The following is a 6,819-nucleotide window of genomic DNA, read 5'->3' on the forward strand; positions in this document are numbered from 1 at the left end:
CGTGATCACATTCGAGACTCCGAACAAACTTCGGTACATCAATACTTATAAACTCATAATAAAACTGTCATCGTAACGTTAAGCGTGCGGACCCTACGGGTTCGAGATCTATGTAGACATGACCTAGAACTATTCTCGATCAATAACCAATAGTGGAACCTGGATGTTCATATTGGTTCCTACATATTCTACGAAGATCTTTATCGGTCAAACCGCATAACAACATACGTTGTTCCCTTTGTCATCGGTATGTTACTTGCCCGAGATTCGATCGTCGGTATCCAATACCTAGTTCAATCTCGTTACCGGCAAGTCTCTTTACTCGTTCCATAATACATCATTTCGTAACTAACTCATTAGTTACAATGCTTGCAAGGCTTAAGTGATGAGTATTACCGAGAGGGCCCAGAGATACCTCTCCGACAATCGGAGTGACAAAACCTAATCTCGAATTATGCCAACTCAACATGTGCCTTTGGAGACACATGTAGAGCACCTTTATAATCACCCAGTTACGTTGTGACGTTTGGTAGCACACAAAGTGTTCCTCCGGTAAACGGGAGTTGCACAATCTCATAGTTGTAGGAACTTTGTATAAGTCATGAAGAAAGCAATAGCAACATACTAAACGATCAAGTGCTAAGCTAACGGAATGGGTCAAGTAAATCACATCATTCTCCTAATGATGTGATCCCATTAATCAAATGACAACACATGTCTATGGTTAGGAAACATAACCATCTTTGACCAATGAGCTAGTCAAGTAGAGGCATACTAGTGACACTATGTTTGTCTATGTATTCACACATGTATCATGTTTCCGGTTAATACAATTCTAGCATGAATAATAAACATTTATCATGATATGAGGAAATAAATAATAACTTTATTATTGCCTCTATGGCATATTTCCTTCAGTCTCCCACTTGCACTAGAGTCAATAATCTTAGATTACATAGTAATGATTCTAACACCCATGGAGTCTTGGTGCTGATCATGTTTTGCTCGTGAGAGAGGCTTAGTCAACGGGTCTGCAACATTCAGATCCGTATGTATCTTGCAAATCTCTATGTCTCCCACTTGGACTTGGTCCCGAATGGAATTGAAGCATCTCTTGATGTGCTTGGTCCTCTTGTGAAATATGGATTCCTTTGCCAAGGCAATTGCACCAGTATTGTCACAGAAGATCTTCATTGGTCCCGATGCACTAGGTATAACACCTAGATCGGAAATGAATTCCTTCATCCAGACTCCTTCATTTACTGCTTCTGAAGCAGCTATGTACTCTGCTTCACATGTAGATCCCGCCACGATGCTTTTTTTAGAACTGCACCAACTTACAGCTCCATCGTTTAATAAAAATACGTATCCGGTTTGTGATTTAGAATCGTCCGGATCAGTGTCAAAGCTTGCATCGACGTAACCATTTACGACTAGCTCTTTGTCACCTCCATATACGAGAAACATATCCTTAGTCCTTTTCAGGTATTTCAGGATGTTCTTGACCGCTGTCCAGTGACCCACTCCTGGATTACTTTGGTACCTCCCTGCCAAACTAATAGCAAGGCACACATCAGGTCTGGTACACAGCATTGCATACATGATAGAGCCTATGGCTGAAGCATAGGGAACTCCTTTCATTTTCTCTCTATCTTCTGCAGTGGTCGGGCATTGAGTCTGACTCAACTTTATACCTTGTAATACAGGCAAGAACCCTTTCTTCGCCTGATCTATATTGAACCTTTTCAACACTTTATCAAGGTACGTGCATTGTGAAAGTCCAATCAAGCGTCTTGATCTATCTCTATAGATCTTAATGCCCAATATGTAAGCAGCTTCACCGAGGTTTTTCATTGAAAAACTTTTATTCAAGTATCCTTTTATGCTATTCAGAAATTCTATATCATTTCCAATCAACAATATGTCATCCACATATAATATTAGAAATGCTACAGAGCTCCCACTCACTTTCTTGTAAATACAGGCTTCTCCAAAAGTCTGTATAAAACCATATGCTTTGATCACACTATCAAAGCGTTTATTCCAACTCCGAGAGGCTTGCACCAGACCATAGATTGATCGCTGGAGCTTGCACACTTTGTTAGCTCCCTTAGGATCGACAAAACCTTCCGGTTGCATCATATACAACTCTTCTTCCAGAAATCCATTCAGAAATGCAGTTTTGACATCCATCTGCCAAATTTCATAATCATAAAATGCGGCAATCGCTAACATGATTCGGACAGACTTAAGCATCGCTACGGGTGAGAAAGTCTCATCATAGTCAACCCCTTGAACTTGTCGAAAACCTTTCGCAACAAGTCGAGCTTTATAGACAGTTACATTACCGTCAGCGTCAGTCTTCTTCTTAAAGATCCATTTATTCTCAATGGCTTGCCGATCATCGGGCAAGTCAACCAAAGTCCATACTTTGTTCTCATACATGGATCCCATCTCAGATTTCATGGCTTCTAGCCATTTTGCGGAATCTGGGCTCATCATCGCTTCCTCATAGTTCGTAGGTTCATCATGGTCAAGTAACATGACTTCCAGAATAGGATTACCGTACCACTCTGGTGCAGATTTTATTCTGGTAGACCTACGAGGTTCAGTAGAAACTTGATCTGAAGTTTCATGATCAATATCATTATCTTCCTCACTAATTGGTGTAGATGTCACAGGAACTGATTTCTGTGATGAACTACTTTCCAATAAGGGAGCAGACATAGTTATCTCATCAAGTTCTACTTTCCTCCCACTCACTTCTTTCGAGAGAAACTCTTTTTCTAGAAAGGATTCATTCTTAGCAATGAATGTCTTGCCTTAGGATCTGTGATAGAAGGTGTACTCAACAGTCTCTTTTGGGTATCCTATGAAGACACATTTCTCCGATTTGGGTTCGAGCTTATCTGGTTGAAGTTTCTTCACATAAGCATCGCAGCCCCAAACTTTAAGAAACGACAACTTTGGTTTCTTGCCAAACCACAGTTCATAAGGCGTCGTCTCAACGGATTTTGATGGTGCCCTATTCAATGTGAATGCAGCCGTCTCTAAAGCATAACCCCAAAACAATAGCAGTAAATCAGTAAGAGACATCATAGATCGCACCATATCTAGTAAAGTACGATTACGACGTTTGGACACACCATTTCGTTGTGGTGTTCCGGGTGGCGTGAGTTGCGAAACTATTCCACATTGTTTCAAATGTAAACCAAACTCGTAACTCAAATATTCTCCTCCACGATCAGATCATAGAAACTTAATTTTCTTGTTACGATGATTTTCCACTTCACTCTGAAATTCTTTGAACTTTTCAAATGTTTCAGACTTGTGTTTCATTAAGTAGATATATCCATATCTGCTCAAATCATCTGTGAAGGTGAGAAAATAACGATATCCGCCACGAGCTTCAATATTCATCGGTCCACATACATCTGTATGTATGATTTCCAACAAATTTGTTACTCTCTCCATAGTACCGGAGAACGGTGTTTTAGTCATCTTGCCCATGAGGCACGGTTCGCAAGTACCAAGTGATTCATAATCAAGTGATTCCAAAAGTCCATCAGTATGGAGTTTCTTCATGCGCTTTACACCGATATGACCTAAACGGCAGTGCCACAAATAAGTTGCACTATCATTATCAACTCTGCATCTTTTGGCTTCGACATTATGAATATGTGTATCACTACTATCGAGATTCAATAAAAATAGACCACTCTTCAAGGGTGCATGACCATAAAAGATATTACTCATATAAATAGAACAACCATTATTCTCTGATTTAAATGAATAACCGTCTCGCATCAAACAAGATCCAGATATAATGTTCATGCTCAACGCTGGCACCAAATAACAATTATTCAGGTCTAAAACTAATCTTGAAGGTAGATGTAGAGGTAGCGTGCCGACCGCGATCACATCGACTTTGGAACTGTTCCCCACGCGCATCGTCACCTCGTCCTTTGCCAGTGCTCGCTTATTCCGTAGTCCCTGTTTCGAGTTGCAAATATTAGCAACAGAACCAATATCAAATACCCAGGTGCTACTACGAGCTCTAGTTAGGTACACATCAATAACATGTATATCACATATACCTTTGTTCACTTTGCCATCCTTCTTATCCGCCAAATACTTGGGGCAGTTCCGCTTCCAGTGACCAGTTTGCTTGCAGTAGAAGCACTCAGTTTCAGGCTTAGGTCCAGACTTGGGTTTCTTCTCTTGAGCAGCAACTTGCTTGCTGTTCTTGTTGAAGTTCCCCTTCTTCTTCCCTTTGCCCTTTTTCTTGAAACTAGTGGTCTTGTTGACCATCAACACTTGATGCTCCTTCTTGATTTCTACCTCCGCAGCCTTTAGCATTGCGAAGAGCTCGGGAATTGTCTTGTTCATCGCTTGCATATTATAGTTCATCATGAAGCTCTTATAGCTTGGTGGCAGTGATTGGAGAATTCTGTCAATGACACTATCATCCGGAAGATTAACTCCCAGTTGAATCAAGTGATTATTATACCCAGACATTTTGAGTATATGCTCACTAACAGAACTATTCTCCTCCATCTTGCAGCTGTAGAACTTATTGGAGACTTCATATCTCTCAATCCCGGCATTTGCTTGAAATATTAACTTCAACTCCTGGAACATCTCATATGCTCCATGACGTTCAAAACGTCGTTGAAGACCCGGTTCTAAGCCGTAAAGCATGGCACACTGAAGTATAGAGTAGTCATCAGCTTTGCTCTGCCAGACATTCACAACATCTGGCGTTGCTTCTGCAGCAGGCCTGGCACCCAGCGGTGCTTCCAGGACGTAATTCTTCTGTACAGCAATGAGGATAATCCTCAAGTTACGGACCCAGTCCGTGTAATTGCTACCATCATCTTTCAACTTTGCTTTCTCAAGGAACACATTAAAATTCAACGGAACAACAGCACGCGCCATCTATCTACAACAAACATAGACAAGCAAAATACTATCAGGTACTAAGTTCATGATAAACTTAAGTTCAATTAATCATATTACTTAAGAACTCCCACTTAGATAGATATCTCTCTAGTCATCTAAGTGATTACGTGATCCAAATCAACTAAACCATAACCGATCATCACGTGAGATGGAGTAGTTTTCAATGGTGAACATCACTATGTTCATCATATCTACTATATGATTCACGCTCGACCTTTCGGTCTCTGTGATCCGAGGCCATATCTGTATATGCTAGGCTCGTCAAGTATAAGCTGAATATTCTGCATGTGCAAAACTGGCTTGCACCCGTTGTAGATGGACGTAGAGCTTATCACACCCGATCATCACATGGTGTTTGGCCACGACGAACTTTGGCAACGGTGCATATTCAGGGAGAACACTTCTTGATAATTTTTAGTGAGAGATCATCTTAAAATGCTACCGTCAATCAAAGCAAGATAAGATGCATAAAGGATAAACATCACATGCAATCAATATAAGTGATATGATATGGCCATCATCATCTTGTGCTTGTGATCTCCATCTCCGAAGCACCGTCGTGATCACCATCGTCACTGGGGTGACACCTTGATCTCCATCATAGCATCATTGTCGTTTACGCCATTTATTGCTACTACGACTATCGCTACCGCTTAGTGATAAAGTAAAGCAATTAAAGGGCATTTGCATTTCATACAATAAAGTGACAACCATATGGCTCCTGCCAGTTGCCGATAACTTCCGTTACAAAACATGATCATCTCATACAATAAATATAGCATCACGTCTTGACCATATCACATCACAACATGCCCTGCAAAAACAAGTTAGACGTCCTCTACTTTGTTGTTGCAAGTTTTACGTGGCTGCTACGGGCTTAGCAAGAACCGTTCTTACCTACGCATCAAAACCACAATGATAGTTCGTCAAGTTAGTGCTGTTTTAACCTTCGCAAGGACCGGGCGTGGCCACACTCGGTTCAACTAAAGTTGGAGAAACTGACACCCTCCAGCCACCTGTGTGCAAAGCACGTCGGTAGAACCAGTCTCGCGTAAGCGTACGCGTAATGTCGGTCCGGGCCGCTTCATCCAACAATATCGCTGAACCAAAGTATGACATGTTGGTAAGCAGTATGACTTGTATTGCCCACAACTCACTTGTGTTCTACTCGTGCAAATAACATCAACGCATAAAACCTAGGCTCGGATGCCACTGATGGGGAACGTAGTAATTTCAAAAAAATTCCTATGCACACGCAAGATCATGGTGATGGCATAGCAACGAGAGGGGAGAGTGTTGTCTACGTACCCTCGTAGACCGTTAAGTGGAAGCGTTATGACAACGCGGTTGATGTAGTCGTACGTCTTCACGATCCGACCAATCCAAGCACCGAACGTACGGCACCTCCGTGTTCAGCACACGTCCAGCTCGATGACGTTCCCCGGGCTCCAATCCAGCAAAGCGTCGGGGATGAGTTCCGTCAGCACGACGGCGTGGTGACGATGATGATGTTCTACAGGCGCAGGGCTTCACCTAAACTCCGTGACGATATAACCGAGGTGGAATATGGTGGAGGGGGGCACCCGCACACGGCTAAGGAACGATCCGTAGATCAACTTGTGTGTCTCTAGGGTGCCCCCCGCCCCCGTATATAAAGGAGCAAGGGGGGAGGCCGGCCGGCCCTTGTGGGCGCGCCAAGGAGGAGGAGTCCTCCTCCTAGTAGGAGTAGGACTCCCCCTTTCCTACTCCTACTAGGAGGGGGAAAGGAAGGGGGAGAGGGGGAAGGAAAGAGGGGGGAGCCGCCCCCCTCCTAGTCCAATTCAGACCAGAGGGAGAGGGGGCGCGCGGCCCACCCTG

Source organism: Triticum aestivum, chromosome 2B (genome assembly GCF_018294505.1).
Source record: "Triticum aestivum cultivar Chinese Spring chromosome 2B, IWGSC CS RefSeq v2.1, whole genome shotgun sequence".
Classification (NCBI taxonomy): domain Eukaryota; kingdom Viridiplantae; phylum Streptophyta; class Magnoliopsida; order Poales; family Poaceae; genus Triticum; species Triticum aestivum.